Source organism: Coregonus clupeaformis, chromosome 25 (genome assembly GCF_020615455.1).
Source record: "Coregonus clupeaformis isolate EN_2021a chromosome 25, ASM2061545v1, whole genome shotgun sequence".
In the NCBI taxonomy this organism is placed as follows: domain Eukaryota; kingdom Metazoa; phylum Chordata; class Actinopteri; order Salmoniformes; family Salmonidae; genus Coregonus; species Coregonus clupeaformis.
Window position 1 is genome coordinate 10,445,164 of NC_059216.1, and position 26,937 is coordinate 10,472,100.

The following is a 26,937-nucleotide window of genomic DNA, read 5'->3' on the forward strand; positions in this document are numbered from 1 at the left end:
GCTTCTGATAGGCTAATTGACATAATTTGAGTCAATTGGAGGTGTACCTGTGGATGTATTTCAAGGCCTACCTTCAAATTCAGTGCCTCTTTGCTTGACATCATGGGAAAATCAAAAGAAATCAGCCAAGACCTCAGAAAAACATTGTAGACCTCCACAAGTCTGGTTCATCCTTGGGAGCAATTCCCAAACGCCTGAAGGTACCACGTTCATCTGTACAAACAATAGTACGCAAGTATAAACACCATGGGACCACGCAGCTGTCATACCGCTCATGAAGGAGACGTGTTCTGTCTCCTAGAGATGAACATACTTTGGTGCGAAAAGTGCAAATCAATCCCAGAACAACAGCAAAGGACCTTGTGAAGATGCTGGGGGAAACAGGTACAAAAGTATCTTTATCCACAGTAAAACGAGTCCTATATCGACATAACCTGAAAGGCCGCTCAGCAAGGAAGAAGCCACTGCTCCAAAACCGCCATAAAAAAGCCAGACGACTATGGTTTGCAACTGCACATGGGGACAAAGATTGTACTTTCTGGAGAAATGTCCTCTGGTCTGATGAAACAACAATATAACTGTTTGGCCATAATGACCATTGTTATGTTTGGAGGAAAAAGGGGGGCTTGCAAGCCGAAGAACACCATCCCAACCGTGAAGCATGGGGGTGGCAGCATCATGCTGTGGGGGGTGCTTTGCTGCAGGAAGGACTGGTGCACTTCACAAAATAGATGGCATCATGAGGAAGGAAAATTATGTGGATATATTGAAGCAACATCTCAAGACATCAGTCAGGAAGTTAAAGCTTGGTCGCAAATGGGTCTTCCAAATGGACGAAGACCCCAAGCATACTTTCAAAGTTGTGGCAAAATGGCTTAAGGACAACAAAGTCAAGGTATTGGAGTGGCCATCACAAAGCCCTGACCTCAATCCTATAGAACATTTGTGGGCAGAACTGAAAAAGCGTGTGCGAGCAAGGAGACCTACAATCCTAACTCAGTTACACCAGCACTGTCAGGAGGAATGGGCCAAAATTCACCCAACTTGTGGGAAGCTTGTGGAAAATCTACCCGAAACGTTTGACCCAAGTTAAACAATTTAAAGGCAATGCTACCAAATACAAATTGAGTGTATGTAAACTTCTGACCCACTGGGAATGTGATGAAATAAATAAAAGCTGAAAGAAATAATTCTCGCTACTATTATTCTAACATTTCACATTCTTAAAATAACGTGGCGATCCTAACTGACCTAAGACACTGAATTTTTACTAGGATTAAATGTCAGAAATTGTGAAAAACTGAGTTTAAATGTATTTGGCTAAGGTGTATGTAAACTTCTGACTTCAACTGTAAATAGCGAATGGATGACTCTTTTCCCATGGTTCATTTTCAGCCAGGTAGGCTATACTCCTGTTGTAAAGCGAAGCAATGTGTTTAATATTAGGAAAGTTGATAAATAAATATAGTAGGCCTAGCCTATAGAAAGCTGATGGGATCCTCCTCTTTTTAATGGAGGCCATCAAAACTCTGTTTTCTCACGCAATTGCATAGCCTCAATGGCAATTTTAGCATGTCAATCTTGGTGGGGCAAAAAAAATATATATATATTTGATGCATGCCAGCAAAAGCCACTACACAACACAACACTAAACATTACATTAATTGGACTATAAAGGTGACAACCGGTGCCCACAAACTGTTAGGGCCTACATAAAGCTTTCCCAACAATAGAGTCTCAACACCTTACCACTGTTACACCTGGCTATCAGCGGAGCCTTGTCTGACAGTGAAACAGTTCATTCAGCCTCATTTACTACCTTATAAAAAAACATAGCTGATATGGCTGATTGCTTAAACAAATGTGGTTTCTACTGACAATTGAGATGTACAAACTATGGCAGAAGGGAACGACGAGCGGATAACAGGCAATCCATAATTTCAATTAAGACATTAATGAGCGAGCTAGGACGAACGTAGCCCATATAACTATTTGTTCAGCCCTTTTGAAATGTACAGCGACAGAATTCAGAACATGGGCCGTTCTTACAGTATTCTTCCTGTACACCAAGTCAGAACCGTAGGATAAATAAAGCGGGCGTATAAGCAGACAATGAAAGCTCTTACATTATTTGATGACATTTCTCTAAAACAGACTACAGGCTACATGTGCACCACCAAGTCAGAACAGTAGGCTAAATTATGAGGGGAAACGGGACCAAATTATTAGGGTGAGGCACATGGGCTACTAACAGCTTACTACACAACATACACTTAGTATTACTTCCTTGCAACAGTATACAGTGGGGAAAAAAAGTATTTAGTCAGCCACCAATTGTGCAAGTTCTCCCACTTAAAAAGATGAGAGAGGCCTGTAATTTTCATCATAGGTACACGTCAACTATGACAGACAAAATGAGGGAAAGAAATCCAGAAAATCACATTGTAGGATTTTTTATGAATTTATTTGCAAATTATGGTGGAAAATAAGTATTTGGTCAATAACAAAAGTTTCTCAATACTTTGTTATATACCCTTTGTTGGCAATGACACAGGTCAAACGTTTTCTGTAAGTCTTCACAAGGTTTTCACACACTGTTGCTGGTATTTTGGCCCATTCCTCCATGCAGATCTCCTCTAGAGCAGTGATGTTTTGGGGCTGTCGCTGGGCAACACAGACTTTCAACTCCCTCCAAAGATTTTCTATGGGGTTGAGATCTGGAGACTGGCTAGGCCACTCCAGGACCTTGAAATGCTTCTTACGAAGCCACTCCTTCGTTGCCAGGGCAGTGTGTTTGGGATCATTGTCATGCTGAAAGACCCAGCCACGTTTCATCTTCAATGCCCTTGCTGATGGAAGGAGGTTTTCACTCAAAATCTCACGATACATGGCCCCATTCATTTTTTCCTTTACACAGATCAGTCGTCCTGGTCCCTTTGCAGAAAAACAGCCCCAAAGCATGATGTTTCTACCCCCATGCTTCACAGTAGGTATGGTGTTCTTTGGATGCAACTCAGCATTCTTTGTCCTCCAAACACGACGAGTTGAGTTTTTACCAAAAAGTTATATTTTGGTTTCATCTGACCATATGACATTCTCCCCAATCCTCTTCTGGATCATCCAAATGCACTCTAGCAAACTTCAGACGGGCCTGGACATGTACTGGCTTAAGCAGGGGGACACGTCTGGCACTGCAGGATTTGAGTCCCTGGCGGCGTAGTGTGTTACTGATGGTAGGCTTTGTTACTTTGGTCCCAGCTCTCTGCAGGTCATTCACTAGGTCCCCCTGTGTGGTTCTGGGATTTTTGCTCACCGTTCTTGTGATCATTTTGACCCCACGGGGTGAGATCTTGCGTGGAGCCCCAGATCGAGGGAGATTATCAGTGGTCTTGTATGTCTTCCATTTCCTAATAATTGCTCCCACAGTTGATTTCTTCAAACCAAGCTGCTTACCTATTGCAGATTCAGTCTTCCCAGCCTGGTGCAGGTCTACAATTTTGTTTCTGGTGTCCTTTGACAGCTCTTTGCTCTTGGCCATAGTGGAGTTTGGAGTGTGACTGTTTGAGGTTGTGGACAGGTGTCTTTTATACTGATAACAAGTTCAAACAGGTGCCATTAATACAGGTAACGAGTGGAGGACAGAGGAGCCTCTTAAAGAAGAAGTTACAGGTCTGTGAGAGCCAGAAATCTTGCTTGTTTGTAGGTGACCAAATACTTATTTTCCACCATAATTTGCAAATAAATTCATAAAAAATCCTACAATGTGATTTTCTGAAAAATAATTCTTTCAATTTGTCTGTCATAGTTGACGTGTACCTATGATGAAAATTACAGGCCTCTCTAATCTTTTTAAGTGGGAGAACTTGCACAATTGGTGGCTGACTAAATACTTTTTTCCCCCACTGTACATATCTCCCTGGCATATTACATCATTAATGCCGCATCATACAAGACATTTCTGGACTCACCTTGTTGTGCTGTGCTCACTTGAACAGGAAGGTGTCGCGGCGGTCCTTTGTCGTCAAAGTCTGGCATTCTCTGGATTGATGGTGCTTTCAAGACAACTGGGTCTCTGAAAAAAACAAGGTTGAATCATGACGTTAGTGATCTTCAGGTCGGAGCTCTAGAAAGAGGCCAGAGTTCCCGACTTGGAATTCAGAGTTGGATGACTGTTCAAAATGTATTTTCCCAGTTGTCTTGAACTCACTGAAGTCTGAGATTTCCCAATTCCGAGTTTCCAGTTGTTTTGAAAGCGGCAGAAGTCATGCTGGATTGACAACATGGCCAATGTTGAATGTATATCCTTTTAAGCTTGGAAAAGAGACCCTTAAACCTAGACTTGGACCACACATCCACTCCACTGAATAGCAGGCTAGTGATTGCTTAGCAATGCTTGCAGTTACCCACTGATTCCTTCCAAACCACTAATTGTTGAATTTGCGATTTCCAACTTGTTGTGTAATGTTTATGTCCAATGGCCGATGAGCACCAATAAGTTTTATCTATAATTTCTCTTCATAATTTCTCTTCATATGACAAGAATTGAAAAGGATTTGCCAGTAGATTGTTGACTTAATTCATGATGATGACTGCTAGCTTGCTAGCTAAGATTTTGGAAAGATGATGTTGACATGATCAGTCCATTCAAAGCTACTGTAGATATAATGTAATTTGAAGTCATTTTATCTGTGGCCAATGACCTTGAGCCTTCTTGGATGGGCACTTCTAATGTAACTCTATGGCAGCACCCAAGGGGCTTGAATTTTCGAGCTCTCCCCGTAGATTTTGCGGTGACGTAGTGTCCCCATGAGTGATAGAACACTGAGCCAATCACGGCGCAACTAGAGAACATTACCAACCCCTACGGTCCGTATTTTTTGCTGGCTGCCCCACCACAACAGAAAGCACTGAGCTAGGCTGAAACACCTGCATTTTGGAGCTGCCTTACTCAAGAAAGCAAAAAAAGAGACCATGTTGGTATGCAGCTTTATTAACTCAATGATTATTATTTTTTACATTGTTTACAAACTGTTATATGATACGTATTAATGCCAAAATTACATGCAAAACAGGCAACAACTAAAATATATATACACACTACCAGTCAAAAGTTATTTTCTTTATTTTTACTATTTTCTACATTGTAGAATAATAGGGAAGACATCAAAACGATGAAATAACACACATGGAATCATGTAGTAACCAATAAAGTGTTAAACAAATCAAAATATACTTTATATTTGAGATTCTTCAAATAGCCACCCTTTACCTTGATGACAGCTTTGCACACTCTTGGCATTCTCTCAACCAGATTTATGAGGTAGTAACCTGGAATGCATTTCAATTAACAGGTGTGACTTCTTAAAAGTTAATTTGTGGAATTTATTTCCTTCTTAATGCGTTTAAGCCAATCAGTTGTATTGTGACAAGGTAGGGTTGGTATACAGAAGATAGCCCTATTTGGTAAAAGACCAAGTCCATATTATGGCAAGAACAGCTCAAATAAGCAAAGACAAACGACAGTCCATCATTACTTTAAGACAAGAAGGTCAATACAGAACATTTCAAGAACTTTGACATTTTCTTAAAGTGCAGTCGCAAAAACCATAAAGCGCTATGATGAAACTGGCTCTCATGAGGACCGCCACAGGAAAGGAAGACCCAGAGTTACCTCTGCTGCAGAGGATAAGTTCATTAGAGTTACCAGCCTCAGAAAATACAGCCCAAATAAATGTTTCACAGAGTTCAAGTAACAGACACATCTCAACATCAACTGTTCAGAGGAGACCACGTGAATCAGGCCTTCATGGTCGAATTGTTGCAAAGAAACCACTACTGGATGGACATTAGACTGGTGGAAATCTGTCCTTTGGTCTGATGAGTCCAAATTTGAGATTTTTGGTTCCAACCGCCGTGTCTTTGTGAGATGCAGAGGTAGGTGAACGGATGATCTCTGCATGTGTGGTTCCCACCGTGAAGCATGGAGGAGGAGGTGTGATGGTGTGGAGGTGCTTTTCTGGTGACACTGTCAGTGATTTATTTAGAATTCAAGGCACACTTAACCAGCATGGCTACCACAGCATTCTGCAGCGATACGCCATCCCATCTGGTTTGCGCTTAGTGGGAATATCATTTGTTTTTCAACAGGACAATGACCCAAAATGCACATCCAGGCTGTCTAAGGCCTATTTGACCAAGGAGAGTGATGATCTGGCTGCATCAGATTACCTGGCCTCCACAATCACCTGACCTCAACCCAATTGAAATGGTTTGGGAGGAGTTGGACCGCAGAGTGAAGGAAAAGCAGCCAGCAAGTGCTCAGCATATGTGGGAACTCCTTCAAGACTGTTGGATAAGCATTCCTCATGAAGCTGGTTGAGAGAATGCCAAGAGTGTGCAAAGCTGTCATCAAGGCAAAGGGTGGCTATTTGAAGAATCTCAAATATAAAATATATTTTGATTTGTTTAACACGTTTTTGGTTACTACATTATTCCATATGTGTTATTTCATAGTTTTGATGTCTTCTACAAATGTAGAAAATAGTAAAAATAAAGAAAAACCCTTGAATGAGTAGGTGTGTCCAAACCTTTGACTGGTACTGTATATATATTTTTTAGCTAAACAGCTGGGGCTCAAATGAATGACCGGTCGCCACTGCATAGCCCATAGAAATGTTGTGCAACATGAGCTCATTGGCACTCAAGAAGTGTTTGATTAGATTTTCGATAACATTTGCATTGATGTCAGAGTGATTAGAGGGACAATAGAGTGTTGAGTACCAGGCAGTTAGCAAGTTTGGTAGGCTACTAATGACCATCAGCAGCATCAGAGCTTGGATAAGCCTAATTACCGTGACTAAACGGTCACGTGGAATTTGACTGCCGTCATGACTCTTGACCGCCGGTGTGGCAGTGATACGGTCACCTTAACAGTCCTAGTTTCAGATGCAATATGTTAGCCTTCCTGATCAGCTTACTTTAGCTAGCAGTAAAATGAACGTAATGGCCAAAATGCGGCAGATGATGTGTGATGTCCATATGCAGGAGCGAGCTCTGCCTATCCTCCTGTCTATCCCATTACATTTTCCACGCTAATACACATTTGAGTGCAATGAAAATGAATGGGACATATTGACACATGAAAGGCAGTGAAGCTCTCTGCCTGCCTTTCGGCGTCCATTAGCTAAGGTAAAAACACACATGCGCAAGTCATGGCAATGCTTTGCATTGAGTTTGGAGTTTAAGGGCAGCAGAAAGGCACATGGCGAGGCTGCTTTTCCCTTGGCCTCCTTGCACATTTCGTACCCCATCACCGCAAATTTGGGAAGTACTAGTTCAGAAATTGATTTTATCACGCAGAAAAAACATGAAGATGACAAAATGATTATTGAAAAAAATATATATTTATTTTTCTTTACAGTTATTTTTTCATTCATTTTCACCCTGACTGCACGTCACTGAGGTGTATATCGGTGAAATATCTCTTTAAGAATAAAAAATGAGGCAATTGAGCTATGCAATTTCTTTGTTACATCATTTGCTGTCCCATTAGTTTTGGACAACAAAGCTCAGAGAGAGGACCCAAATCGTTAAAGAAAAATAACTCAGCATCAGCTAATCCCCAGTGAGACGTCAGGGCAGAGCTCGGCAGAGAGGATGTAGTATACAGTAGGTGGTCTGAGCCAGATGTGCCGTGCAGGGTACCTCTCCACCTCCACAGGACTATATGGAATACATTGTGTGTGAGGTACTCCTCTGAGACGGAGCACTCTATTTAGCTGGTGAGGCAACCCCCTTCTCTCTGGGAGCCCTGTGATTGAGAAATGCATCATGTTGGATGGAGGAGGAAGGGGGTCCGTTTAAAGGCTGGCTTCCTGTCTGGTTCTGCCTCCATAGGGAGGGTGGGGTCTATAACTCACAGAGGGCCTTGTCCCATCACTGACCTGAACCAGGGTTTGGAGGGACGAGCTCTCTATTTATTTACCTTCACCCAGTGAGATTTCTAACACTGTCTGTATATTTTCTATGAAGATAATAGTTATAATTAGTGGCAGTGTGTACAGAGAGAATGGCTCTCCAGATGTACACATATGGCTCCAAACGCTGATCCCTCGAGGTTGGTACAATTATTTCAATTAATTACCTAAGCATATCAAATAGAGAAAAAAGGCATATCATCCTCTAGCCAACATCTGAATTCATTTCACATGCCTGTGAAATTGTTCCCAAACAATAACAGAGTACGTCTCTCCACAGCAGGGCCTGTAGGCTCCTCCAAACAGCCAGGAAATACAGCCTCCATTGTTCCCTGCTAACACAGTTTTCATTGGTTTTGTTCTGTCAATTGATAGGACTCCTCTACACTCCTCAGATCCCCCCGCCCCCGCATCCTCCCCTATCTCAGTAGGCAGACACACACACAAACATACACACGTATGTACGCACACACACACACACACACACACACACACACACACACACACACACACACACACACAGTAGATAATGGAGGAAGGTATGAGGTGAAGTGAAGAAAAGACTTGATGACAGGATGACATGATGTGAGAGAGGGGAAACATTGAAATTATGGATGTTGTTCCACATCATGAGGCATGAAATCTCACTTGGAGGAGGGGAACATGCACTTTCCTCTCCACTTCCTATACTGTAAGTCTACAATTATTCTACATTACATCAAACCTTCCTCTCTAAAATGTTTAAAGTGTAGCACTGATCAGCACAGTCTGTCTGCCTTAAAATTGTTTCCACACAAACCGTGAATACAGAACCACTAAATGGATAATCAGTGATGTGTGTTTACAAGACATTACCAATGACCTCAGCACAAGAAGAACCTCATCCATGCCTTATGAGGAGAAAATTCCATGGCACTATTTCATGTTGTCTGTGATATGTCCACAGGGTGAAGGACTGATGTCTATAACAGACTGTGTTTACTATTCATATAAGTGGCTGGCTCATTAGCTGTTATTAACCTTTCTCTTTCAAGTGGCTTCTAGGTCTGAGAGCTGCTCAGTAAGGCTGTCATTAGCAGGGAAATGGTTCCAGTCTGTCACCTAAAGCCACTGTGACCACAGAAACCTAAGGTAGCTAAAGGCTCTGACGGACGTAGAGATGTGATGTTCCACTGGTGCCATAAAATAAGCCACATTCCACCATAGGCTAGCTCTCTTGATGTGTGTTTTTACGGTGAAGGTCAACCTAAATTCACACTTGACGACTTTGAGACAAGACACATAAACTAAAGGTTTGAGGAGGACAGGCAAGATGATATATATGCTTTTGAAGTGCTGGTAATGGTTACACGATCTGGCACGCATGTGTGTGTGACTGTGATTAAGTGGAGTGCGTGTGTGGGGGACGGGGGTGCGTGCTTATGTCCTTGCTTGCTTGCATGCGTGTGTGTGTGTGTGTGTGTGTGTGTGTGTGTGTGTGTGTGTGTGTGTGTGTGTGTGTGTGTGGGCTAGAGACAGACAGAGACAGGCAGAGACAGGCAGACAGACAGACGGAGAGTAGAAGGAGAGAAATAAATAAAAAAAGAGAGAGGTGTTTTACTGCATTGTCTAAATTATCTACGAGGAGCCCTAAAACTCATAAACATCATATCATCGTGGGCCACAGAGTGGGCTGCAGTCTGACCTGTGGCTAATCGGGGAAGGATGAAGTAAACCCTGGAGCTACAGGGACCGTTCTACATGCCAGAGTGAAATACGGCCTGGAAAGGCCAGCATCGCAGTGATTTGTGTGAAATGACGCTGCAGGATACACATGTTACAGAAATCACATTTAGCACTCAGATTTGATTATTTACTTTTCTTTTTTTTATGTCAAAGGGCAACCTTGGCTTTCATTTACTCCAGAGCATGGCAGGAGTATTGCAAGAGTATTGTCCTCTGTCTTTCTGTTTAATCCTCTTTAGCTGTTCATGGAGCGTCAACATAAAAACATCGGTCCGGCCTGTTCCTGTCCCTCGCACCAAGCCAGTGGTGCGCGTCGCCAGCCCGGCCTGTTCCTGCCCCTCGCACCAAGCCAGTGGTGCGCGTCGCCCACCCGGCCCGGCCTGTTCCTGCCCCTCGCACCAAGCCAGTGGTGTGCGTCGCCAGCCCAGCCCGGCCTGTTCCTTCCCCTCGCACCAAGCCAGTGGTGCGCGTCGCCAGCCCGATCCGGCCTGTTCCTGCCCCTCGCACCAAGCCAGTGGTGCGCGTCGCCAGCCCGGCCCGGCCTGTTCCTGCCCCTCGCACCAAGCCAGTGGTGCGCGTCGCCAGCCCGGCCCGGCCTGTTCCTGCCCCTCGCACCAAGCCAGTGGTGCGTGTGTCCAGTCCGGCACGGCCCGTGCCTGTTCCACCGGTGCCTGGATTCGGCACCGGTCAGCTGCTCCACTCCGGAGCCAGAGCAGTCCGCTCCACCGGTGCCCAGTTCAGCTCCGGTCAGCTGCTCCACTCCGGAGCCAGAGTAATCCGCTTCACCGGTGCCTGATCCAGCTCCGGTCAGCTGCTCCACTCCGGAGCCAGAGCAGTCCGCTCCACCGGGGTCCAGTCCAGATCCGGTCAGCGGCTCTACTCCGGAGCCAGAGCAGTCCACTCCACCGGTGCCCAGTCCAGCTCCGCCGGTCAGCGGCTCCAGTCCGGAGCCTGTGCAGTCCGCTCCACCGGTGCCCGGTCCAGCTCCGGTCAGCGGCTCCAGTCCAGACCCAGACGTCAGCCCCTCTCCAGGTTCGGGGTCTCCCACACCAGGGTCCAGACAGGGCTTGGTACTTCGTGGGAGGAAGGAGAGGGGAAGCAGCGCGCCGAGGTCCAGACCAGACCAGGGGGCGCAACAGGGAGGCGGAGAGTAAGTGGTCGTCACGCCTGAGCCGGATCCGCCTCCGAGGCGGAATGCCCACCCGGCCCCTACCCTGTTATGTTTATGTTGTGCGGTCGGAGTCCGCACCTTTGGGGGGGTACTGTCACGCCTGACTCTGGGGACTCGTATTTGTTGAGTCAGGGTGTGTATTTTCTGTGTGGTATGTTCTATGTTGCATTTTCTATGTTTAGATCTAGATCGTGTAGATCTATGTTGGCCGGTGTGGTTCCCAATCAGAGGCAGCTGTAGCTCGTTGTCTCTGATTGGGGACAATACTTAGGCCGCCTATTGGCACTAGTGGGTTGTGGGATCTTGTTCCGTGTTAGGTATGTTTGTTTTGTGTACCTTGGACTTCTCTTTTCATTTGTTTATTGTTTTGTCGGTTGTTTATTCATTAAAATAAACATGTACGCATATCACGCTGCGCCTTGGTCTGACCCGTCTGTAAACAATCGTGACACAAATAATTGCAGCATTACCGCAAAAATGGAAGAGGAAAGTGGAAGGAGGCAAAAATAAGGAACTTGTCTGTCGGCCTTGCATTAAAGAACAAAATTGGTTAAAGAAAACTGTGATAAATAAAAAAGTTTACCAGTTTCATTTAAGGACCAAAAGATTGACAGCCGTCCCATATAGATTGTAAAATAGTTGGGAAGAGATTTTTGACGTACCGATTCCATGGCATAGTGTTTATGAACTGATAAGCAAAACGATGCCTGATTCAAAACTTAGAATTGTTCAATTTAAATTATTATATAAAATTCTTGCTACCAATAGAATGTTATTTGTATGGGTATACAATCTTCCCAGCTCTGCAGATTTGGCTGTAAAGAGACAGAATCATTAGATCATTTGTTTTGGTACTGTCCATTTGTAGCTTGTTTCTGGACACAGGTCCAGGAATGGCTGAAGGATTGCAATATTTGCATGGAGCTGACCCTGCAGATAGCACTACTGGGTGATCTGAAAAGTCATAGTCAATCGATCAATAATATAATTATACTTTTAGCAAAACTGTTTATTTTCAATTCACAAACTGTAGAAACAATGAGAATAGAAAGGTTCAGAACTTTTGTAAAACATCACAGTACAGTTGAAAAATATATGGCAAATAGAAATCCAATATGGATGGTGTTAAGAGATAGATGGGAGGTGTTGAATGGAGCTGAAGGATGGGACTAATAACAACAACTAATAACAACAAGATAACTAGTGTAAGACATGCTGTGTCCATAATAAGTATATAGGTTATATATTGTGAGCTTTTGTGAAAGAGCACAGTTAGAAAGATATGGCATATAGAAGCATACCAGATGGACATCATGAAAATTATCGGAGGAAGTTCAGGAGTAAAAACAAACAAAATATAATTATTGACTGTGTCCATAAAATGTATATAATATGTATAAGCATGAAGTAGAGGCCTAAGCATTGTTGTTCACTAGTTCACTAACTGTAAGTCGCTCTGGATAAGAGCGTCTGCTAAATGACTAAAATGTAAATGTTTACTCCAATTAGGGAAGGGATGGTGGGGTTGGAAAGTAATAAAAGGGAAATATATATGCGTACATATGAATGTATATGCGTATATGTATGTATGTGTATGTATGTGTATATATATATATATATGCGAGAAAGAAAGAAAAAACATGGGGGATTGGAAGTGATGCAGACAATTACATTGATGGAAGTTACAATCTATCTGCAATATTAAAGCTGATCTACCCCCTAAAAGAAAAAAAAGAAAAAAAGGTTTTGAAGCATGTAATTGCTGAGGTAGAATATTGACAGTGGAAAATTCAATTTTATGTGTTTATCTTCAGATTTTATTGACTTTACATCTCACAGGATATAGATGCCTTGCTCTGAAGAGGCACTCAGTTAATCACAGTGGGTCCCCTCCTCTCCTGTAAAACGATCTGCTCTGAGGAATAAGCGTTATTATAATAAAGATTTGAAGACAATAAATATCCATAAACTGATTAAACTTTATTAAAACTCTATCACAAGTTGTAATGTAATTATTGTTTTAAGTACAGTGTACCAACTTCTGAGGGAATAAAGTCTCTTTTGTTTATTTTAATAAAACTAGGACATTTTGTTATCATGTTTTAAGTACAGTGTAACAAGTATTGTAAATAGTAATGTGTCCCTGGGTGGGATCGAACCATGTCTCAAAAAATGGCAGAAAAGGTCAAATAAGGTCACCAAAATCGTGCTACTGCTATACATGACTGGCCTTCGCAAGAGAGAAGCCTATGAGAGCCCTTTACTCGAACACAGAAGAGGCAGAAAGTCCTCCAGCTTCAAACAGAGCTGATCTGGGAGCTGGTTGTTATCTGTAGGTCAAGAGCAACATGTTTGACATTCCCAGTCATCAAGTGAAAGCGTTACCTAGAAAACACAGCAAAACAGAACACGGAGAGGTCAACTCTATAGTCTGAACATCTTCACACAATCATCCCGTCAACAGAGCCAGACTCTCCCCTCTGTCTTTGGTGCGTACACAGCATCGCACTGACCCCTGGAATGATGAGGGGTCACGGTCACCCCTCACTAAGGGCTAATTCGACAACATAAGCTTTTGAAAAGGGCCAGAGTTGTGTCATCCTCATGGATCATTGTGCTGTTTCACGTCAGTTCTTTGAGCACACTAATCCAGGTACTTCTATTGTTTAGGACAGACGTTACTGCTCTCAACAGCTTGCTGTTGCCATTTCCCTTCTTGACAGAAGGAAGAGGACTACTTGTGTCCAATAGACATAAACAGCACAGGGTACATAATTAAGACCGCTACCTCACGTTAATTCAATAGTTAAAGACAAGGTAAACTAGTGTTAGAATCTTAAAGACTGCGACATAAAGGGAGAGACCAGCTAATGACAGCCACAATGCTGGGATACTGGGAGAGACTTTACTACTGTTAGGCAAGGCAGGAAACAGAGACCTCGCCCACAGATGCTGGTTGTTAAAGAGAAGCATTGTTGGGAGGATGCTGATGATGAGAACATAATGGAGACAGACGTTTTAAATGATCTGTCAGATTCCACATCCAGCTGTGGTCTCCTCCAGTATCCCCCAGTATCCTGGGGACAGGCAGGAAGAAAACAGCACTGCATGGATGAGGACCATGTTTGGCAACTTTTAGAATAGTGTATAGAAACTAGATTGAGTGCCAGACTTTTAGGAATTTGGTATGGATGCACTTCACCACAGACCAAGGGAAGTATACACACTGTCAGGCTAATTGTTAAGTAAATGGACATTAGTCAATTCATGACTCTTTTACCGCATCAGGACCTCCTATCTACACTTACTGCGTTCGTTCTAGAATCTCCCCCATAGTGGGCAGAGACAATATATAATCCACTACAATCTGTGACTCAATCAACCAATTAATCAAATCAACTGCTATTCAGAGAATTCGAGAAATTCAGGAGATCAGTTGTGTGTCTCCAAGGATTTGACACTCTCCAATATAAATGATCCTTCTTCTCTATTTTCATGTCTGGACTCAGTCTGACACCTATAAAGACGAATAGTTAGACAAAGACCTGAGCCAGAGGTCGCCTGCTGTAATCTGAATGGCTATCTGATGTTTCATGATATTATTTAAAACCTGTGCCTCTCGGGGGTGTCATTCACAAAACATGTCCATATACACAGGTTAAAGGCACATTAGTCTGTCAGAACCTCACTGTTAGGTCTTACCTCTCCACCCAGACATGAGCAATCTGCTTCACAAAGCATAAACCATATAGGATGGACACGTTGCTTTGGACCAAGTTGTGCCATTTAGGACAGCTCTACACAGCACTGTGTGTCATACATGGTGATAAGGCCTGACTGGCATGACTGCACAGGGTCTAAAGTGATTCCAGTTCTCCAGTCTAGGAACCACTTCAGTGCTCTCAGTAAAGATCCTGTCTTTCTGTTATACAGTAATTACTTCTCCAAATTTACAGCCCCACATGCATATGGCTGCCGTGTTCAACAGTGGTATGCTGCAGAAAACATACCCAGGCCTACCATAGAGCCACCCACACTTCACACTCTCCTCCTCACACAGAACTGTATGTTCCCACTATGACTTGCAATGAGTTTAACAGCTTTCCAGGTTCTTGGCCAGCACACAGAAATATTTGTAATTTTGTGAAATACATATTTTCGTCGTAAATCACTCTTTGTGTCTGCCAAAGAATGTGTTTCTTTCTTTGGCACAATTTTGATTTGACAGTCCAGGGAGCGACGTTGATGAACTTAATCAGAAAAATAGTATTTTGTTCCAGTGTAAACAACTACTGGAACATTGAGCCTGAGACTGAGCCGGGGCCCAGACCCAGAACGCTGTGAATGAACTCTGGCCTGGTTGCTCCAGTGAGGGGGACCAGCTCATCTGACGAATTGGACCACCAAAGGGGGGTAACCCGACCGTTCGCTGACCCGGCTTCATTTTCAGGATACTAAAAAGCACAGAGCTGCTCAAGCGGAACATATGGAAGTGCAAAAGAGAAGGAATCACGGAACATTATCCGCCCAATTACACAATGAGAAGAGTGACCTGCTGGCAGCATCCACACTGCACGTAATGTTCAATGTGTCTGTGTCGGAGACACAGGCCCTGTTCCCGGCCCTGCTCAGCATCCCACCTGCAGGGAGCCCAGTCTGGGACAGCATGCCACAGAAAGGGGGGCTGGAGCAGAGAAAAAACTGCTCATACATTTATGAGCCTTTTCCCTAGAGGTGAGAGCTAGAGAAAAAAGAGAAGCGGCCTGCTTCATGTCCCATTACACAGAATAGCACAGATGCTGTGCAGATGATCTGATTTTGGGCACCAGGAGACAGGAGATGTGTTTTTTTTACTAAAAGGGTAACCTAATTTCACACGTTTTTTTTGCAGGAGATGTACACAATCGATTCAGCCATGTGTTGTTTAGAAGGCATTGGCATTGGCACATCCAGCTTATACTTTAGCCTGTGTCCAGTTGATATCTTGTCATGCTGAATGATGAAAAATGATGTTGTCCTTTACTGAATATTTTGCCCTTTACAAATATGTATGGCCCAGAAAGCAGAAAAGAAACATAACAAAACATCACTTACTAACATTGTTACAGGTTTTGGTTTTTCCATTTATATTTCGAGGTTGGACGTTAGCATGTTAGCACGTGTCCAGTTGATATCTTCAACGTAGCGGTGCGTGGGTAAAATCAATGAGGATGCCAAGCCAGTAAAAAAGCCATATTACAACCTATGTTGTGATAATTGCGTTGTTTGCTCTATAACCTATTTGTTCATATGCCACTGTGTTATACAATAAGGCTGTGACAACAAAAAGACAACAGTCACACAGTGGTGGAATAAATTCAACTACACATACATTTGTTTCATCACAAAACCGGAGAGCAATGTCTGTCAGGTGAATTCCACAAAGCAAAAATTGCACACAAACAGTTATATCACCTGCAGCATGGTCAAGCAAGTTAATGTTTTCGACAGTTTACTAAACAACTACTGATTTAGAACTACAGAGTTACCGCAAGTCAGCACAAAGACAACAGGAGCACTGCCTCTGCTATTCCAGCAGCATTTACACATGAATATATCATCAGATCAACAAGGCTATATAAGCTTAGTTTAATACACTGAAAACAAACTTAAAGATACCTAAATCTATTTAGTACAATCAATGTTGCTAAATATCATGTGGCTGTCCATGGCACTGATTTCTGTATGTGTGTGTGGGCGCGCAAGTAAAACAAAAAAATGTTGTCTCACCCTAGTTGTAGCCTAGTTGAACGTCAATGCCATCCTCCTCTCTTTCATGTTGGCAAAACGGTCTATGGCTCTGTCATACAGTACACTTTTAGTTTTTGTTGTCATAGGCTACCTAGCTAAAATGCTTGCTAGCCTGACTTCCTTGCATAGGCAACAATGAACCAGCTAAGTTAGCTAGCTAGCTAGTTAATGTGAGCCTACTAGGCTACATCTAGGCTACATATTGAACTTCAATCGTCTCAGGCCAGTGGCACAACATATTCATTTATGGTTGGATCAGAATCACCGTCATAATCATTGGCCTGTACAGAGAATTAAGTCAAAACCAAAAATCTAAATCCCCATCTCCATCCATGGTTTAGGAAAGGGACGATTTAGCAAGCTAGCTACTGCAGGACATCAACAAAAGCAGACCAGAGACAGACACGTCTTTCTGAAAATGAAGTTTTGCAAAGGAAGTAATTTGATTGGTCTGAAGCCAAATTCAAACTGGCCTCCCAGGTGTATAAAATTGAGCACACAGCCATGCAATCTCCATAGACAAACATTGACAGTGGAATGGCCTTCCTGAAGAGTTCAGTGACTTTCAGTTGGCACAGTCATAGGATGCCACCTTTCCAACAAGTCAGTTCGTAAAATGTCTGCCCTGCTAGAGCTGTCCCGGTCAACTGTAAGCTCTGTTATTGTGAAGTGGAAACGTTTAGGAGCAACAACGGCTCAGCCGTGAAGTGGTAGGCCACACAAGCTCACAGAACGGGACCACCGAGTGCTGAAGCGTGTAGAGTGTAAAAATCATATGTCCTCGGTTGCAACACTCACTGCCGAGTTCCAAACTGCCTCTGGAAGCAACGTCAGCACAATAACTGTTCGTTTGGAGCTTCATGAAATTGGTTTCCATGGCCGAGCAGCCGCACACAAGCCTAAGATCACCATGCGCAATGCCAAGCGTCAGCTGGAGTGGTGTAAAGCTCGCCACCATTGGACTCTGGAGCAGTGGAAACACGTTCTCTGGAGTGATGAATCACACTTCACCATCTGGCAGTCCGACAGGCGAATCTGGGTTTGGCGGAAGCCAGGAGAACGCTACCTGCCTGAATGCATAGTGCCAACTGTAAAGTTTGGTGGAGGAGAAATAATGGTCTAGGGCATTTTTTCATGGTTCAGGCTCCTTAGTTCCAGTGAAGGAAAATCTTAACGCTACAGTATACAATGACATTCTAGATGATTCTATGCTTCCAACTCCATATTAATGCTTTTGGATTCTGGTTTGAGATGTTCGACGTGCAGGTGTCCACATACTTTTGGTCGTGTAGTATATATGGGGAAGCCTGGCTTCCCTTGGCATCCATGAATACACGGCACTGTTAGTCAGTATGTGTTACACCTGTGCTGGCTTGTCATCTCGTTAGTCAGAATGTGTTTCACCTGTGCTGATATTTAAGATTGGCTGGCCCAGTGCTCCAGTGGGCTTAATAGATGTGGAGGGTTAACACCTTTAGTTGTCTCTCCCTATTTGATTTCTAAGATGCAATCTTTTAGGTCCCAGTTGTAGTTGCTAGTCAACTTTCAGTGGACACCCCCATGAGTGTCTTTCAGAACACCTCCTACAACACCACCTGTTTCGTTTTGGTTGTTGTCAGTTACTCTTTGTTAGTTCCCCCTTATGTTTGAGCGACAATTTTGGGTTTCTTGCTGGGGAACGTACAATTTATAAAGGTATCAATCATTAAAACTTTTCCATACAGCTCCTTGTAAAATTGACAAATGTAAAGTTATAGAGTGATACGGTTTCTAGAATGCTGAAGACTTGCTGAATGACAAGATAGAGATAATAATACAGGATGATGAAGGGAGTGTTGTTGCTTTGCCAGACTTTGTAAATACAAGAACTGGGCCTTGGCCCCGGCTCTTAATTTCCTCTTAATTTTTTCTAATGACCCCTTAATTACACAATAGACAATTTGCTGCAAAGCCACAACACATTCCATCTCCAGTTTTTGGAAACATTTTGTAATTAAACAAATTAAATGGAGTGGACAAGTATAAACTCTGACAATCCTGAATGAGGTCAAAATGAAACATACAGTACATTGATTTTGTTGGCTGCTCATCCCAAATAATTGATGAGTGATAATTAGCAATCCAGTAAGCTATAAACTGATTGTTTAGGGAGGAAAGAGCAGAAAATGTCAAACATTTGGGAAGAAAAGTACCCTATGTTCTATTGCTTTAAGCAAATTTAAGCTCATGTTCCTGAGAAGAGAATGACTAGTCACTAAGGCACAGGAACCAATTTGAATAATTAAATTATGATATGCAAATATTCTCACAATTATCTATTTCAGGTAGATGAAAATGGGATCTGACCAGTGAGTTGCGGATTCGGGGTAATTCAAAGAAAACCTGGCTATGAACATTCGTTATCTGGAGCATTAGTGGAGTCATCATTACGCATCAGGCACCCAGGGTGAGGGATGCGTAATTAAACTGTGCCCTAATACGGGTCTGTCAGACAGCCACAGATGAGCTAACAAAATCGGGGTCATCTGGAAGGCATTTCTACTTGTACTTTTTCCCTTTTCCGGCTCATTTTAATCTCTTAGTAGAATCTCCACCCCCTGCTCCCTGGGGAGGCTGGGGCTCAGTGACCAAGCTCCGCGCACGCTAGGCCGGCATGGCACGCAAGCTCATCTCTGCTCCGTTCCTAAGCACGCAAAAACTCAACGGGAACAAAAACCAATAACTGTACATAAAACATGGCTTCAAATCAGTAAAAATATGTCACGCAGGCCCTCTTAAAGGGTGAGGACATGACTACATGAGACACTTTTCCTGTTAAAAGTTGGATTTAAGCTTTGCGTGATAAGACAGTCGCCTATATAAATGAATTCTGTGCATATTTAGCTAAGTTTATTATCCACCAAACTAGGCATATAACAGCCATATTATCACTAAATAGTGTGTTAATACATCCTTATAACATGTTTTTTTTTGCACTCATAAGGGAAATGATTAACGAATAAATATTTAACGTGTGTAATAAGTCAAATAATGCTCTTTTCACACAGAATAGTAAGCCTAGTCAATTTTTTCTCGTAATCTCGTTTTTACATATTTTAGACATCGTGCAGGTTATCGACTGCAACCCGACTGTCTGCCTCTTGAACAGTGGATTCACAACCATCAAGCCTGCACACATTAGGCCTACACGCAAGGGCATTCCGTGACAGAAATTCTGCATCCAAGGTGAGCAAACCATATCATTTCCTCAGGAAGAGTTTGATGTAATTGCTTTCTGTTCCAGCTTTGATTTTCTCATTTATACTTGACTTGTCTCTAGTTCAACAGGTTATGCAAACAGAGGCCGAGAGAGGCACGTAGGCCTACAGAGCGCACTAAAATAGTATCAGCTGCAATTCCGCGGCCGAAGTAGCCTAACTACAGGTAATTTGGCCCTTTAACAATAACCACGCGCACAGGATGGGAATGCTTGCTAATCAGGGCCTAGACATAACAAAGAGTGCCAAGAGAAAAATAACAATAACCTCGCCATACTCTGATGAGGAAAAATAAACATTTTAGTCCTTTGCATCAGAAAGAAAAGCATTTAAGATGACAAGAAAAATACTATCAGGCATAAGTAAAACAAATAATTGAGGTTCATGAAACATAAAAAATTACTTATCCCAATTGTGTTTAGGTTAAAGTAAATACATGATGCCGTTTTATAAATATAGCCTATATTTTTTTGTCCATTCCAAACAAAGACAATCATTTAGCTTGTGAACATTCTCTTTTTATTCTGAGTTGCATGTGTATCATGAAAAAACATTTCAAATAAGTTTGAAATGTCATGCTTTTCAATGGCTGTCTTTTAACAAGGAGTCCAGTGGAAAACATCCTGAGTGTCCAATAGTTAAAGCTTGCTAGTTTTAATATTTCTTTATAAAGCATAAATGAGACTCACCAGCAGGGGCGCAATTTTGGTTTTAGAAGTGGGGGGGGGACATAATAATAATATTTTTTTATTTTTTATCCAGTCGGATAAACACTCCAAACACTGCTCGGAAGTGTCACACCCTGGTTCTGGGACTCCATATGTTGAGCCAGGGTGTGTTCATTCTATGTGGTTTATATCTATGTTGGGGGTTCTAGTTTGTTGATTTCTATGTTTTGCCTGAGTGACTCCCAATCAGAGGCAACGAGTGTCAGCTGTTGGCTGGTTGTCTCTGATTGGGAGCCATATTTAAACTGTGTCATAGGGTGCTGAAGGTGGGTGTGGTGTGTGAATCAGGCGCAGGACGCAGAGGCTCAGTCCAAAGGCTTTAGTGCAATATACACACAAAAACAAAAGCACAATAAGCCCGAAGGCGAAAATAACGGCGCACACAGGCGACAAAATAAACGGCGCACAAACATGTGCAAAGTAACCACTCCAAAACACTGGAGGGAAATAGTAGCTCCAACACGTAACAGAAGCGCAATCACACACAAACACAGACACACACAACGAGACTTAAATAGAACACTAACGAGGACTAACTAGACACAGGTGTACAACATCAAGACCAAACCAAACGAACATGAAACATAGATCGGTGGCAGCTAGTACTCCGGGGACGACGACCGCCGAAGCCTGCCCGAACCAGGAGGAGGAGCAGCCTCGGCCGAAACCGTGACAGTACCCCCCCTTGACGCGCGGCTCCAGCCGTGCGCCGACCCCGGCCTCGGGGACGACCAGGAGGACGCGGAGCAGGGTGCGCGGGATGGTCCCGGTGGAACTCCGACAGGAGAGATGGGTCTAGGATGTCCCTCCGCGGCACCCTGCACCGCTCCTCCGGGCCGTACCCCTCCCACTCCACGAGATACTGGAGACCCCCCATCCGGCGTCTGGAGTCCAAGATTGACCGAACGGTGTACGCCGGAGCCCCCTCGATGTCCAATGGGGGCGGAGGAGTCTCTCCTATCTCATTGTCCTGGAGTGGACCAGCTACCACCGGCCTGAGAAGAGACACATGGAACGAGGGGTTAATATTCTTATATTCAACAGGTAGATGTAACTTATAACACACCTCGTTCAATCTTCTCAGGACTTTAAAGGGCCCCACAAACCGCCGACCCAGCTTCCGGCAGGGCAGGCGGAGGGGTAGGTTTCTGGTAGAGAGCCAGACTCGCTCTCCGGGTGCGTACACCGGCCCCTCACTGCGGTGGAGATCGGCGCTCGCCTTGTGACGACGGACGGCCCGCTGTAGCTGGACGTGGGCAGCGTTCCACGTCTCTTCCGAGCGCCTCATCCAATCATCCACCGCAGGGGCCTCGATCTGGCTCTGCTGCCACGGTGCCAGAACCGGCTGGTAACCTAATACACATTGGAAAGGGGTTAGGTTGGTAGAGGAGTGGCGGAGAGAGTTCTGGGCCATCTCGGCCCAGGGAATGTAACGCGCCCACTCCTCAGGCCGGTCCTGGCAATACGACCTCAGAAACCTACCCACATCCTGGTTGACACGTTCTACCTGCCCGTTACTCTCCGGGTGGTACCCCGAGGTAAGGCTAACCGAGACCCCCAAACGCTCCATAAACGCTCTCCACACCCGGGAGGTAAACTGGGGGCCTCGATCAGACACTATATCCTCGGGGACCCCGTAATGCCGGAAGACGTGGGTAAATAGGGCCTCAGCGGTCTGTAGGGCAGTAGGAAGACCCGACATAGGGAGAAGACGACAGGCCTTAGAGAACCGGTCCACAACGACCAGGATGGTGGTATTCCCCTGAGAGAGGGGAAGGTCTGTTACAAAATCCACCGAGAGGTGGGACCATGGTCGTTGTGGAACGGGTAGGGGCTGTAACTTACCCCTGGGCAAATGTCGGGGCGCCTTACACTGGGCGCACACCGAGCAGGAGGAGACATAAACCCTCACATCCCTAGCCAAAGTGGGCCACCAGTATTTAGTGCTAAGGCAATGCACTGTCCGGCCGATACCCGGATGTCCAGAGGAGGGTGACGTGTGAGCCCAGTAAATGAGTCGTTCCCGAATCTCGAGCGGAACGTACTTCCGACCCTCAGGACACTGTGGTGGGCTGGGGTCGGTACGCAACGCTCGCTCGATTTCGGCATCGACCTCCCACACCACCGGTGCCACAAGGAAAGACTCCGGTAGTATGGGAGTGGGCTCAACGGACCTCTCCTCCGTGTCATACCGCGGGACAGCGCATCTGCCTTACCATTCTGGGACCCAGGGATGTACGTGATTTTAAATACGAACCTGGTGAGAAACATACTCCATCGAGCCTGGCGAGGGTTCAGTCTCCTCGCTGCCCGAATGTACTCCAGGTTCCGATGGTCAGTCAAAATGAGGAAAGGGTGTTGAGCCCCCTCAAGCCAATGCCTCCACACCTTAAGGGCTTGAACTACAGCTAGCAGCTCCCTGTCCCCAACGTCATAGTTACGCTCCGCCGGGCTGAGCTTCTTTGAGTAAAAAGCACAGGGGCGGAGTTTAGGTGGCGTGCCGGACCGTTGAGAGAGAACGGCCCCTATACCAGCCTCAGACGCGTCTACCTCAACCTGATAGGGTAATGCGGGAACAGGTCCTTCAGTCTCCTAAAGGCCCTGTCCGCATCGGCTGACCACTGCAGTCGCACCGGACCCCCCTTCAGAAGGGACGTGATGGGAGCTGCCACCTGTCCAAAACCCCGGATAAACCTCCGGTAGTAATTCGCAAAGCCCAAAAACTGCTGCACCTCTTTTACAGTAGTTGGGGTTTGCCAATTACGCACAGCGGACACACGATCCACCTCCATTCTCACCCCTGACGCGGACAACCGATAACCCAAAAAGGAGACAGACTCCTGGAAAAACAGACATTTCTCTGCCTTGACATATAGGTCATGCTCCAACAGCCTCCTCAATACACGACGCACCAGGGTTATATGCTCGGCTCGGGTAGACGAGTACACCAGAATGTCATCAATGTACACGACCACCCCTTGTCCCTGCATATCCCGGAAAATGTCATCTACGAAGGATTGGAAGACTGATGGAGCATTCATCAACCCATATGCCATGACGAGATATTCGAAATGACCTGACGTGGTACTAAACGCTGTCTTCCATTCGTCACCCTCCCTAATGCGCACCAAGTTATACGCGCTCCTGAGATCCAGTTTTGTGAAAAACACGCTCCATGCAATGACTCCGTCATGGTCGCAATCAGAGGGAGTGGATAACTGTATTTCACAGTAATCTGATTGAGACCACGGTAATCAATGCACGGGCGCAACCCTCCATCTTTCTTTTTCACAAAAAAGAAGCTAGAGGAGGTGGGAGAAGTGGAGGGCCGAATGTATCCCTGTCTCAAAGATTCGGCTATGTAAGTCTCCATAGCTTTTCTCTCCTCTTGAGACAAAGGATACACATGGCTCCGTGGGAGCGCTGCTCCTGCCTGGAGATCAATCGCACAATCCCTCTGTCTATGAGGAGGCAACTGCGTCTCCCTAGTTTTGCTAAACACGAGAGCTAAATCCCCATATTCAGGCGGAATGTGCAATGCGGGCACTTGGTTTGGACTCTCCACCGAGGTCGCCCCCACGGAAACACCCAGACATCGCCCCTCGCACTGAGCAGACCACCCATCGAGAGCCCTCTGTTGCCACGAAATAGCAGGGTTGTGGGTGCTTAACCAGGGAATCCCCAGCACCACTGGGTACGCAGGAGAGTCGATCAGATACAGCTGTATAGTCTCCTCATGACCCCCCTGCGCACACATCCGAAGTGGCGCTGTGATCTCCCTGATCAACCCCGACCCCAACGGGCGGCTATCTAAGGCATGAACGGGAAAAGGTTTGTCAACAGGTAGGAGAGGGATCCCTAACTCAAAACAAAACTTCCGATCAACAAAATTCCCAGCTGCGCCTGAATCTACGAGCGCCTTATGCTGGGAATGAGGTGCAACCTGTGGAAAACAAACAGGTATACAAAAGTGCGCAACAGAAAGCTCTGGGTAAGTGGGACGTCTACTCACCTGGGAGGCCCCCCCAGTGTGTGGCCTGTTGTCTTCTCCCCCGGAGAACCCTCCCCAGCACCTGGCCGCAGTGTGCCCTCCACGACCGCACTTGGTGCAGGAGACAGGCCCCCTCGGGATCCTCCCACTCCGTTCTCTAGCGCCGGCACCCCCGAGCTCCATAGGGCTCGGCTCGGAGGCGCCGGAGGGCGGAATGGACGGACTCCCCTCGGGACGTCCACGGGTGGCCAGCAGGGTGTCCAGATGGATGGACATATCGACCAACTGGTCGAAGGTAAGATGGGTATCCCTGCAGGCCAACTCACGTTGAACGTCCTCTCGTAGGCTACATCGAAAATGGTCGATGAGAGCCCGTTCATTCCACCCTGCATCCGCCGCTAGAGTCCGGTACTCTAGAGCGAACGCCTGAGCGCTCCTCCTCCCCTGTCTCGGCCGAAACCGTGACAACTGTATGTTTTCCCTTTGTGTTTGTGGGTTTTTGTTCCGTGTTCGGTCATTGTCACCGTGGACTTCACGAGTCGTTTATTGTTTTGTATTATGGTTACACTTTAACTAATTAAAGTATGTTCGTTCAACACGCTGCGGATTGGTCTCTCCCTGACGATCGTGACAGAAAAACCCACCATGCAACGACCAAGCAGCGTGTCCATGGGAAGCTATTGGGCTGGACATGGGAGGAAGCGCCGGGAGAAGAGACGGTGGAGGCGCGCCGTAGAGAGGAGCAACGGCGTGATCAGGGTCGTCGTCGGGCGGTCGAGAGGCAACCCCAGGAAATTTTTAGGGGGGGGCACACGGCATGGACGACGGGGCTGACGGAGGCAAAAGAGGGGCGGATTCTGGAGGCCACCAGGTTACGGATACACCACCCTGTACGTCCTGTGCGGATGCCTCACACAGAGTGTGTGAGGGTAGGCATTCAGCCAGGACGGGTTGTGGCCGCTCTTCACTCCAGGGCTCCTATCCGTCTCCACAGCCCGGTTCGGCCTGTCCCTGCTCCACGCACCAAGCCTACGGTGTGCGTCACCAGCCCAGTCCGGCCAGTCCCTGCTCCACGCACCAAGCCTACGGTTTGCGTCGCCAGCCTGGTCCGGCCTGTCACTGCTCCACGCACCAAGTCTACGGTGTGCGTCGACAGCTCAGCCCGGCCTGTCCCTGCTCCACGCACCAAGTCTACGGTGCGCGTCGCCAGCCCGGCCCGGCCTGTTCCTGCCACTCGCACCAAGTATACGGTGCGCGTCGCCAGCCCGGCCCGGCCTGTTCCTGCCACTCGCACCAAGTCTACGGTGCGCGTCGCCAGCCCGGCCCGGCCTGTTCCTGCCACTCGCACCAAGTATACGGTGCGCGTCGCCAGCCCGGCCCGGCCTGTTCCTGCCACTCGCACCAAGTATACGGTGCGCGTCGCCAGCCCGGCCCGGCCTGTTCCTGCCACTCGCACCAAGTCTACGGTGCGCGTCGCCAGCCCGGCTCGGCCTGTTCCTGCCACTCGCACCAAGTATACGGTGCGCGTCGCCAGCCCGGCCCGGCCTGTTCCTGCCACTCGCACCAAGTATACGGTGCGCGTCGCCAGCCCGGCCCGGCCTTTTCCTGCCACTCGCACCAAGCCAGGGGTGCGAGTCGTCAGCCTGGTCCAGCCCGTTCCTGCCACTCGCACCAAGCCAGGGGTGCGAGTCGTCAGCCTGGTCCAGCCCGTTCCTGCTACTCGCACCAAGCCAGGGGTGCGAGTCGTCAGCCTGGCAAGGCCCGTCGCTGCTCCACGCACCAAGCCAGGGGTGCGAGTCGTCAGTCCGGTGAGGCCCGTTCCGGCTCCACGCACCAGGCCAGGGGTGCGCATCGTCAGCCCGGTCCGGCCCGTTGCTGCTCCACGCACCAAGCCTGGGGTGCGCATCGTCAGCCAGGTCCGGTCCTTTCCTGCCTCCCGCACCAAGCCAGGGGTGCGCGTCGTCTGTTCGGCACAACCCGTGCCTGGGTCACCGGTGCCTAACCAGGTACCGGTCAACGGCTCCACTACGGAGCTGAAGCTAACCGCTCCTGCTACGTCCAGTCCAGCTCCAGCCAGCGGGGCCAGACCGGACCAGGGGCGCTATGGGGGGTTTGTTGGAGGGTGGTGGGCAAGGCCGGAGCCAGAACCGCCGCCGAGGAGGTTTGCCCACCCAGCCCTCCCCTGTTTTGCTCTTTTTGAGGCGCGGTCGCAGTCCGCGCCTTTAGGGGGGGGGTACTGTCACACCCTGGTTCTGGGACTCCATATGTTGAGCCAGGGTGTGTTCATTCTATGTGGTTT